The sequence below is a fragment of the Trematomus bernacchii genome, unplaced genomic scaffold, assembly GCF_902827165.1.
Source record: "Trematomus bernacchii unplaced genomic scaffold, fTreBer1.1, whole genome shotgun sequence".
NCBI classification, from domain to species: Eukaryota; Metazoa; Chordata; class Actinopteri; order Perciformes; family Nototheniidae; genus Trematomus; species Trematomus bernacchii.
The window spans coordinates 911922-924045 of NW_022987614.1; positions in this window are offsets into that span (position 1 = coordinate 911922).

The following is a 12124-nucleotide window of genomic DNA, read 5'->3' on the forward strand; positions in this document are numbered from 1 at the left end:
CTGATGATACTTAGATACAAAATAGAAATGAAGGAAAAAAAGGCCCTGATTTTATGAAGGTATCTAAATAATTGTAGGTCTCAAAGGTTTGACAGCTCCATGGGTTTCAACAGTTCAGTAAAAGGATCAATAGTTGTTCTTTCACATATAAATTGACAGGCTATTAAGAAATACAAAAATACCTTAAGGCACATACAAAGCTGCAGTAGTAAACGCAGATGAAGGATTATAATAGTTTTTTTAATGATCTTTTCTTTTGTGGAACACATTTTCTGCACTTCAGCTCACGCTTTTAAAAAATGTTTATAAGCAGCACCATTGCAGTTTTTCTCACTAATCGAGGAACAGATGGCACAGTTTTGCAAACAAAAACAAACAGCATTGGTTTGATCACTTCAGCTCCTACTGAAGCTTATATAATTGCATATTTCAAACCTGCCGAGAACCGGACAGGTGAGACGACTGTAATTGCAGGTTTTAGCAACACTAAGGGGAGTATACATGCCATGGGGTTGAATGGATAATTTATCGCTCTGGAACAAGGTGGTTAACGAAACAATTGGGTGTTCACCTGATCTCCAACTGTCACTCAAGGAGAACCTGCCATGAAGACTTTCAAAGCAAACAAACAGGTGCTTGTTCTCTGCACCTGTCATCGTTTTCCTGAAAGGGGCCATATTATGCTCATTTTCAGGTGTATATCAGTATGTAGTGTCTCTACTTTAAAGAGTCCTCTCCTGCTGATGTTCAGGTGTATATCAGTATGTAGTGTCTCTACTTTAAAGAGTCCTCTCCTGCTGATGTTCAGGTGTATATCAGTATGTAGTGTCTCTACTTTAAAGAGTCCTCTCCTGCTGATGTTCAGGTGTATATCAGTATGTAGTGTCTCTACTTTAAAGAGTCCTCTCCTGCTCATTTTCAGGTGTATATCAGTATGTAGTGTCTCTACTTTAAAGAGTCCTCTCCTGCTGATGTTCAGGTGTATATCAGTATGTAGTGTCTCTACTTTAAAGAGTCCTCTCCTGCTGATGTTCAGGTGTATATCAGTATGTAGTGTCTCTACTTTAAAGAGTCCTCTCCTGCTGATGTTCAGGTGTATATCAGTATGTAGTGTCTCTACTTTAAAGAGTCCTCTCCTGCTGATGTTCAGGTGTATATCAGTATGTAGTGTCTCTACTTTAAAGAGTCCTCTCCTGCTGATGTTCAGGTGTATATCAGTATGTAGTGTCTCTACTTTAAAGAGTCCTCTCCTGCTCATTTTCAGGTGTATATCAGTATGTAGTGTCTCTACTTTAAAGAGTCCTCTCCTGCTGATGTTCAGGTGTATATCAGTATGTAGTGTCTCTACTTTAAAGAGTCCTCTCCTGCTGATGTTCAGGTGTATATCAGTATGTAGTGTCTCTACTTTAAAGAGTCCTCTCCTGCTGATGTTCAGGTGTATATCAGTATGTAGTGTCTCTACTTTAAAGAGTCCTCTCCTGCTCATTTTCAGGTGTATATCAGTATGTAGTGTCTCTACTTTAAAGAGTCCTCTCCTGCTGATGTTCAGGTGTATATCAGTATGTAGTGTCTCTACTTTAAAGAGTCCTCTCCTGCTGATGTTCAGGTGTATATCAGTATGTAGTGTCTCTACTTTAAAGAGTCCTCTCCTGCTGATGTTCAGGTGTATATCAGTATGTAGTGTCTCTACTTTAAAGAGTCCTCTCCTGCTGATGTTCAGGTGTATATCAGTATGTAGTGTCTCTACTTTAAAGAGTCCTCTCCTGCTGATGTTCAGGTGTATATCAGTATGTAGTGTCTCTACTTTAAAGAGTCCTCTCCTGCTGATGTTCAGGTGTATATCAGTATGTAGTGTCTCTACTTTAAAGAGTCCTCTCCTGCTGATGTTCAGGTGTATATCAGTATGTAGTGTCTCTACTTTAAAGAGTCCTCTCCTGCTGATGTTCAGGTGTATATCAGTATGTAGTGTCTCTACTTTAAAGAGTCCTCTCCTGCTGATGTTCAGGTGTATATCAGTATGTAGTGTCTCTACTGTGACATGTCTCCATGCTTTAATGTTCAAAAAGCTCTTTATTTTTCTCATACTGCCTGTGCTGCAGCACCTCTTTTCACCCTCTGTCTGAAACCAGAGCCCAGTCTGCTCTGATTGGTTAGCTGGCCGGCTCTGTTGTGATTGGTCAACCGTTTAGAGATGTCCCGCCCCTTAGCCTATCACGAACAATGTGGTGAAGCACTAGCCAATAGAAGGGCCAGTGTGACATAGTGATGTCACTCTGGAAGTGTGTGTATTTTTATCGTCTGAACACTGAATGTAACGCTTTATTTTCTTTAACTGTTACTTTAATTCCTTCGAAAAGAAACAAGATCTCTTCTTCTTCCCACGGGGGAAAAAAAAACGAGGTGTAATTTAAAAAAGGATAACAGCAGCATATCTCATGTGTGACACTGATACCAATTTTAGATGCGTCTATAATTTGATTGGATGTAATAACCCCAAACCATTTTGAAGGCGTATCGTTATAAGCGTAATTTCTCCAAACCAGTTTGTTACGCTACCAAGCTTCACACTCATGCGCATAGTATTTATGTGTAGATTTAAATAAGGCGGTTTCCCCTCGGGATATAGCAAGATTCAAGATACTGCAAATCTCTTTTTGGTGCATTCTTCCAAAACTGCATTTAACATGTTTCATTGGAAAGATTTACCCAACAGTATTTATGTATTCAGCAACTGCATTCCCCTTTAGACCCAACATAATGGACCCAGCACACCAAATCCAGCTAAAAACACCTATAAGTTATAAGCAAGCATGCTTTTCCTTGCTGATCTAGTGGGTTTCATCCAGGTCCTGTGGCTCCAGGTGATTGGTTTGTCTCCTCGAGGTGATTCTTGAGGCATGTGACTGTGCCAAATAGAGGGATTTCTCTTCTGAACATCATGGGGGCTTCGATAAACTAATTTGGCTCCATGAAGACGGATCAGCAAGGAGGATCGAAGGAGTTATAAAAAGCAGGAACAGGGAGAGAAGATGGGTTAGAAGACTTTTTATATTAGGGACAAAAGTCAGCAACATTAGCATCTCTATTGTGATTTCTGGTGCATGTGTGATGTCCAGTTTAGTATGAAGAGAACCATCATTTGTGTCTACTGTCCAATGTTATCTTGTGAGTACGGTGTTTGCAGTTCACTTTCATTAAAGGGGACCTATCATGCAAAATGCACTTTTGTACGTCTTTTCTACATGAATATGTGTCCCCGGTGTTCCAGGGAACTCACCAAGTGTCAGAAAACACAACCCTCTCTATTTTCCTCCATACCCAAATCTCTAAAAAAGGGGCTGCAACGGATCTGATAAAAACTGATCCAGATTTGAACACTGTCCTGACGTCAGGACGGTGGCGCTACGGCTATTGGGCCAACTCCACCAATCAGGAGGAGACAGCCACGGCCATTGCCGTTCGAAAGCGCTGGAGACGCTGTAGTACATATGCCAGGCCTGTAGGTGGTGCTGTTCTCACTGAATCTGCCCTTGCTAAAACAGGGATAAAAAATGTCAAATTGAGCAAAATCAGGCATGGCTAAAATGCATGATCTGTTTGGTATTTTGAAAAAAAAAAGTATAAATATGCCTTATTATATGGTCCTACACTATATTATTCAAATATAGCATGATAGGTCCACTTTAAATAACTGATATTTCTCAGTACTGAAGTAAATATGTTCAGTACATTTTCTTCTAATCACTGCTTTTGGAACTGCATGATTGCAAAGTGGCCCACTGCAGATTCAGAAAAGATCTTGAGAACCAGTGAAGGAAGAGGAAGGGGCAGAGATTTCATGAAAGATGGGCAATACGATAGACTAGAAGGCACTTCTTAAGCACAGACCATAGGTTTAGGCCAATATGCCCCAATATTTAATGGGTTCTTCCTTGGCTCAATCTTTCCCCCTTTTCACTAAGTTTGATGAAAATTGGGCGATCAGTGTTTTCATAATCCTGCTGATGTCACGATCTTGATTTATGTTTTTTGTTTCATTTTGAAAAGTGTTCACCCCCTGTGTTCCTGTCTCTGTGTTTTCCCGCCTGTTTGATTGCCTTGTGTCCTGCCCTGTTAGTCCTCATGGTATATATGCCTGTCTATCCTAGTGGTCTATGTCAGTCTGTTGTCATTGTCCCCGTCAATGGGCCCTAGTATCTGGTCTTTTGTCCATGTTTGCTTATCTGTAGATTTTACTCCTTGCCCAATATCACAAATTACACATTTGTCCCATGGGGCTTTACAGTGTGAAGATCATACGACACCCTCTGTCCTTAGACGCTCCCAGAGCATAAGGGAACACTCTCAAAGAAACTCCACAATGGGGAAACAATTGAATAAACTTTGGGTAGATTGACAAAAGGATCCCTGTGTACAGATTTAAAAAAACACAGACAATCCAGATGAAAAAATTACACAATGTGAGGTTAAAAGATGGATCCAGGAAGATGTTAAACATGTTCTGCCAAAAACATACAAGGTGGGTGTCTATAGTGGAGCCCCAACACTTCCCTCAGCTTCTTCCATACTGACTCACTGTTTCCCAATGCACTGAGAATGTCCACAGTGGGACAAAACAATGGTAGACTGTGCAGACTGGTTTGGAGAGAGAAAACAGATGCTGCTGCCGCTGCTGAGGGACAGAGAGGCATCAACACTGAGGGCAGCCATGTTGGTGACTATTATCCACTGTAATGAGTCCCTTAAGAGAGGGGGTCAGCTTGGTCAACCGCAAGGGGGAAATGTGCATTAACTGCCAATCAGAATCATACCAGGGATAATGGCTTCCGCCTAAACAAGAGCAGGAGTTTAGTCTAAGTGATGCAGACAAGTACAGCAGGCTAAATAGAAAGAAAAACAACAGCGTGCACGTTTTGTAGTTGCTGTTGTATTGTCATACAGCGCCCCCTAGTGGTCAATATGAAAAGTTGTGCGTGAAAGATTTTGCACACAGGTTATTATCCCTAATTGAAATCAGAAAATGGAAATCCTAACTACTAATGCCACATCATAAAGTTTACAACCCGGTGAAATTACTTGTGCCCTCACCTGTAACGGAGCCCGATTTTTGGGGGTCATCGTATCCTGTCTGATTTCTAATCTCCAGATTTATTCCATAATAAACAAGTGTGCGTGAGTTAATGAAAGACAGATTGCTCTGCTGAAGACATTAAACAGGAGGGGAAATGATAGGATCCGTACCCATGAATTTTCTGGGCCCCAGAGGTAAGGCACTTTATGGTGATTCCTTTCACAGGCCGAGAGCTGGAGGCTCCATTATCACCTTCCTGGATTAAGCTGTGACCGCTGACAGGCACACAGGGTGAATAAATGTCAGAGCACCGGGCCGCTCCCTGGGTCAGATTGAGGCTTCGCAAAACGCTGACTGAGATGTGACAGGTTTATGAGCGAGGGGCCCAGGTGCAGAACATGGATTGGTTATCAAGTTGGTGCAATTTGTGGCAGTGATCAGCAGGGGTGATAGTGATTCAGCGCATTGGAGAGGTTAAGATGTACGCCCCTAACCACAACCTGACGCTTCTTTTTAGGCTTCAAATCTATTTTCTTCCATACATGTGTGACACACATGTACAGTATGAGCTGTGAGCGCTATACCAACATGCTGAATGTGCTGTATGTAATCATTGTTAAATCCATGTAAGACTCCTTAACTCTCAATCCTTTGACTTAACTTTTGAGAGTTTATTCAAATGTTTTTCTTGGTAATAAGGGACGGTGTGTTTATCCTGATGTTATTGAATATGTTACGAGAGGAAGACATGTAGGGGATGCACATGTGGAAACTAACTGAACGAAGAAAATGTTCCTTGTAAACTCAGAAAATACATGAATGGTATCTGTATAACCTTTATTTATAACAAAAGGCATTTTCCATACACAAATAACTAGGGGAGAAGTAATGGGTACCTCTATTGAAACTGTAGGACAGAGAAAGTAGACATTTGGTGGAAATTCTCAACACATTTCTCCAGAGTGTGCAATATGTCAAATAAAAATCGCTTGTGTCTTCACAACAATCTTTGCCATGAACTCTTGATCCCAAAGTACAGATAGAAAGACAAGATTTTTACTTTTCTTGGACGACAACCAACTGAACTGTCCTCTTTCCTCGGGACAACAACAAGGTCAGTTCTAACCTCTGTAATCATTTGGTGCATAATTACTGAACATGGATTATTTTTAAATAGCCACGGGACAAAAGTATAGGACAGAACAAATGTAAAATGTAAAGTTTCAAACTCATCTGAAAGAAGAGGCTCAGTTTGATTTGTGTGAATGGCTGTGCTGGATTTGACGAATGGAAACAACTAATAAAGCTGTGTGTTGTGTCTGGAAAGTAAGGAAGAGAAAGACTGAATTCATATAATTTGAGTTTTAAAAGATATTGATATTTGGCTTGAAATAATGTAACTTTCTGACCGTCTCTGGACTCTTCCTGACCTCTTTTCTTTGGAGCTAAAGAAAGCTAATCCTCAGGTTAACATCTCGACGAGAGTCTGTTCCTGCTGGCAGAAGCAAACTGTGCTGTCCACGCCAGCCATGAGGCAAACAAACTCCACATGGGAGCCATTTCAAGGGCACAAGCAGGCGAAATGAGTCTTTAATAACACTCTGCGAAGGGGCGTTGTAATTACAAGCGAGTTGAACATTTTCTAATTATAAGCGCTCGCAGGCACACACTCGTTTCTTGCGCCTTCTATAGCGTAGCAATCCCCGATAGCCCTTAGCTAGCCGTGCAGCTGAAACCACATGAGATGTTGGAGATTGCAGCCTGGCAGGAGTTGTTTTGCTCGGGTTGGGTTTTCAGTCAGGGTTGGTTAGCTGAGTAAACACTTTGTGAAGTGGGCAGGGTGTGTGTGCACCGAGATTCTAAACAAAATCAAGGAAAGTACCAATTTCCCTTATGTTTGGCACAAGTTTCCAAGTTGTGTTGTTTCTGGTTAGCAATTAGAGGATATGACTGTCAACGTAATTATAACTTCCTAATTGTGGCCGTCCTGTTCCAAGTTGGATCCAAGTTTGGAAAACGTTTTTTTCCTTTTTTTTTCTTGTTGTTTTTCCAAGCAGAAATCCAAAGAATATGCTTGTTTTATTGCAATTTTACCACAATGGATTTTAATAAACCTGTTGAACAAAGCATAGGCCACCATGGCATTGACATATCAAACGCATGACCATTGATATTTTATATTTTTAGGTTTCTGTGACATAACAGAGAATACAACAGGGCAGATGTTTGCATATACATCTATTAAATGTGCCTCATTTGGTTTTCTCTCATAGTAATCAAGATAAATAACCCGGACAATACATTCCTCATCAGAAGTTCACATTTTCAAAACTTTTCTTCAGTTGCCTTGATTTGATGCATACAATGTTTTAAAGCTCACACATCATTAATAAATGCAAAAGCAAACCTAATATTTTGGCTTTAATCCGACACTTCGATTATGTCCATAAGAGTGTACTGTAAATCTTTTCGGGTATTATTAAGCCATTCATGTAAGAATATTTGGATTTATTCAAAGTTAAATATTCTTTGCCCTGAAGAAGACATTATTGTGCTCATTTTCAGGTTCATATTTGTATGTAGTGTCTCTACTGTGACATGTGTCCATGCTTTAATGTTCAAAAAGGAGTGTCCCCAGGGATTGTTGCTATTTGTAGACCATTTACATGCACAAAAACCTATATTGTCTTTTATTGTGATTGTAGTAAAGTGTTTTTATTACATGCACAGCACTTTGGCTCGACCAAAAATCGTTTTGAAATGTGCTATATAAATAAAACTTGATTTCATTTGATTTGATTTGATTTGATTTGATTATATAACACACCACAACGTTCTCAGTTCTCACCACTGACCATTGAGATCCCACTCACTTTCTGACAGCAGTAGCTCAGTCTGTAGGGTCTTTGCTTGAGGATTGCTGGTTCAAGTCCCAGAATAGACCAAGCAAGGAGTGTGGACTGGTACTTTGAGAGGTCCCAGTTCACCGTGCCAGGCGGCTGAATAATAGCTGCTCACTGCTCCTATAAAGATGGCTTAAATGCTGAGGTTAAATCGCGTGCTGTGTACATTTATGAGGGTTTTATTGGAATCCTCCATTTCCATTCCCAGCTGTAACCCATCTTTTTGAACTCATACAGTGACCTTGAACCCATACTTCAACTGGTACTTTATCAGTGACATCTCTATTGACCTATTGACCAAAAGTAGCAGTTGTCTCGTCTCAACCAGAGCTCCAGTGGCTGCTTCGTGACCTTTTAGCCATTGCAGTAATACTTTAATAAACAACCAGACCTTAGGAGTAGATGGATATAAACCAAAACTTGAATCAACTGAGGACCTTTATCAGTTCAACACCAACCACACAAATCACCCATGGGTATCCTTCTACTCTCCTCCATTTTTTGGACAACCTCCAGTACTAACTTATAATCTGGAAACAGATCTTTGGTGTTTAGAAAAACCACAAATGCAGTCTCTAGAGCCAGCTCTTGCTCTATATATCATCAAAAGGGTTATTTGTAGGATCACAAAAAGAGCTGAAGACATCAAAGAAAACCTGGAAGTATCCAATGATAATTTGACGGCACTTATCAAGCAAATAAATATTTCTTAATTGAAGATAACCATTCATGTATACTCTACTTAGATCAGGAAAGACAACCTTTCGTAGCATACTGAAAACCCACCTGTTTTCAATGCTAAACAAATCTCTTCTGAACGTAGCACTTAGTAAGGGTTAGCTTAGTGGTTTGGATAACTGAAAGCTAATGGACTTTCACGATTCTAGCTTCTTTGAGTTTGTATCTTGATGGTTGACTTTGTGTTATTTGCTTTGGATAAAGTGACAGTTAAATTAAATGTACTGTAATCTCTTTGGAGTTTAGATTATCTTCAGCAGTTTACAGATGCATGGTTATTATGAAATACAGGAGGGCTCTTCATCGGACAGAAAGCCAGCAGTGATGTGATGTATGTCCCAGCCTCTGACTGACCTCTCACTGCTGTGTCAACACTTCTGTCTGCAGAGTGGGAGCTGTTCAGATTTACATACAAACACTTTCAAAAATTAAAATCTGTATGCGAAGACAAGGAGAGGATTTTTTCTGTACATGGATTTTACGTTCATAGTTAGTCTACAGGTTAGATTACGTGCAAGGTCTTCTAGACACACTTTTACAACGAAACAACTCAATATTGTGCGCCTCACTTCTATGAATGTAAAAATAAGAAACCTTTCCTCAGTTAACTTTAAACAAGTGGGCTTTTCCATAGTTGTGAATGCATGGATTTACAGCCTAAACTTTCAGATGCATTTGTTTTGATTTTTTTTCTTCCAAATAATTTGGTTAAGAATATTTTGATATCTGATCAAGACCAGAGGCCTGTACTACGAAGCCGGATTTTCGCTTAGCCGGCTGACTTCAGGGAAAACTCTGGCTTTCCGGTCCTACGACGCTGGTTCTCTTTTTAGCGGGCTAGATGGTAACTTGGTAACTTATGCTGAGCGGCTAACCTCCTCGGGAGGAGGTTAGGATGCAGGCTAAAGGCCCTGACACACCAGGCCGTCACCAGAGAACTCGCCGACACCGACACCGACAGTTCCATCGACGAGTTCTCCTGCGTATTGGCCGTGTGTCGCACTGAAACACACCGCAAAGACTTCAGCCGAGCACGTACGAACTGCGCATGCGTGAGTGGCAATAACTGTCCTTACCAGCAGGCGGCGGTAGTGTGTATTCGTCATTCAAAATAGGCAACAACCGGAAGAAAGAGAAGAAGAACAGACTGATATAAACAAACAAATAGCGGCTGCGTTCCATTTTCACTCTCGTCCATCGAAAACATGTTTTAGAATATAAAAATACATGAATGATGAAATGAGCACATAAAGTGCAGACATACTATAAAATCACAGTTAATAGACCTGCATCTGATGATCGCAGTGTTCTGGCGGGTGTGTAGTTTATTGAGTCAGCAATGTAGTAATGTATGTAATGTAATAATGGCCACTTCTTGCTAAATTTTCCATGTGATGCTTTTATCCGAGGCGACTCACAATAGGTAAATGAACAGCAGTAGACAGTATCTCATTTACTTAGACACTGTACTTAAGGACAATGTTGAGGTACTTGAGACTAATCCTGCAACTTTATACTGACAAATAAACCGGACTTGACCAAACAAATCACGGAGCTCTCAGCAGAGGACAGCCGGGGACGCTCCCGCCGATATCAGAGATGTCCCTGCTATGTGTGGGAGGTAAGAGAGGACATTTAAGGGCTATGTTTGATGTCTTTAAGTATCACCTGCTGGTGTTTAGCTGCTGTCTTGTGCCTTAAATCGTTTGTTTACGTCCCTCACTTCCATTTCGCTTCTCATTTGCTAGCTGAACAGCTGATCAGAGTGGTTTCTTGGCCCGATAGCTTGTGTCCGACACCCGGCCGATTCAACATGTTGAATCGGCCGGGTGTCGACCGTGAAAGGCCAAATAAGGCGTGTCACCAAATTGACTTTGGGCGACAAGGAACCCGTTGTCGCCAGACAACCGAAGACGGCCGATATCGGCCTGGTGTGTCTGGGCCTTAAGAGATCAACTCAGTGAAAGCACCGCCTGCTGACCAATCAGAGCTCCGTGTGCGGAGTCTAAAGCGATCAAGTCATATTACAGGATAGAGGAAATACAGAAAAACTGCCGTTGCAGGAAAGACGGCCGGCAAAAATCACCGACTGTGTGAACGTGAAAATTAATAGAATATCCCCTCCCATCTTCAGAGCAATCTGACTATTATAACATTAGCGTTAAGAAAGCTTACTTAAATATCTGCCACGACATAAGTAACCGGATCAGAGTAACATTAAGTACAGTCCGCGGCACTGTGAGTGCAGACGTTGATGTGTCCCATTATCATTCATATCATATCACATCATAATGTATCATATATTTCCTTATCTGAGTCAGCTTCTTGAGCCGTATCTGGCCGTGCAACACTCACAGTGTCACATACTGTATGCAGAAGTATTATTTTAAACAACACATTAAGTTGACGAAACACTCGAGTCAAATGTAATTAAAGTCAGATCCACTCGTGTCTTGGACGGGGCAGTGATATCATAAACCTGTTAATGTACGCATTCAAACACTTTTTCTTTTACCAGCTGTATTCACCTTGCAGGTGCAGCTATGTGGCTTTTATCCTGGATAAAGTGTTTAAGTCATGGATGTTTAAAGTTTAACTTCTTCATATTTGACTAATATTAAAGTTGACTTTTCATTCAGGAAGTATGACGCTGCGCTGTCAGTACGCTTGTCCATGTTTGAGATTGGTCGAATGCTCCAAATACCACCCCTTTCATGTGAACGTGCACCTAACTAGATAGGACACGGCTGGCTTGAGCGATCCACTTGATAACCAGCGTCGTAGTACAGCTTAGCGAGAGCGCGTATGTTTTGGATTGGGGCCAACATATCCAGGTTAGGTTGAACCAGCTTCATAGTACAGGCCTCTGATCAAGACCTGACAGTCTGTATTTTATTGGTGTTTACCTTTTTGTCTCGTGAGAAATCCTATAATCACAGTATTTGAGGGGTTAAATTGACAAAAAATTGTAAGATGAGTTTTTTTAACATAAATAAATACCAAACCACACAAAATGATCACCTTCCTGGAAAACCAAAACATGCATTCATTGAGTTTAATGTTCAAACCTAGGATGCAATTTGAATTACTGTTCTAATAATATTGATTTATATTTGTGATCCACATAAATATATATATACTTGTAAAATATATTGTTCTTCTAGGTGAGTAAGAAAGCCAAGATTTATCGCATATAGTGTACTAATAAAAAACTTAGTGTAGTCATGTTATGTAAATCATGCTCAGGCTTAAATATTTGGGTTAAGAATACAGAACGAGACAGAAGTGTATTGAGACACACACACACACACACACACACACACACACACACACACACACACACACACACACACACACACACACACACACACACACACACACACACACACACACACACACACACACACACACA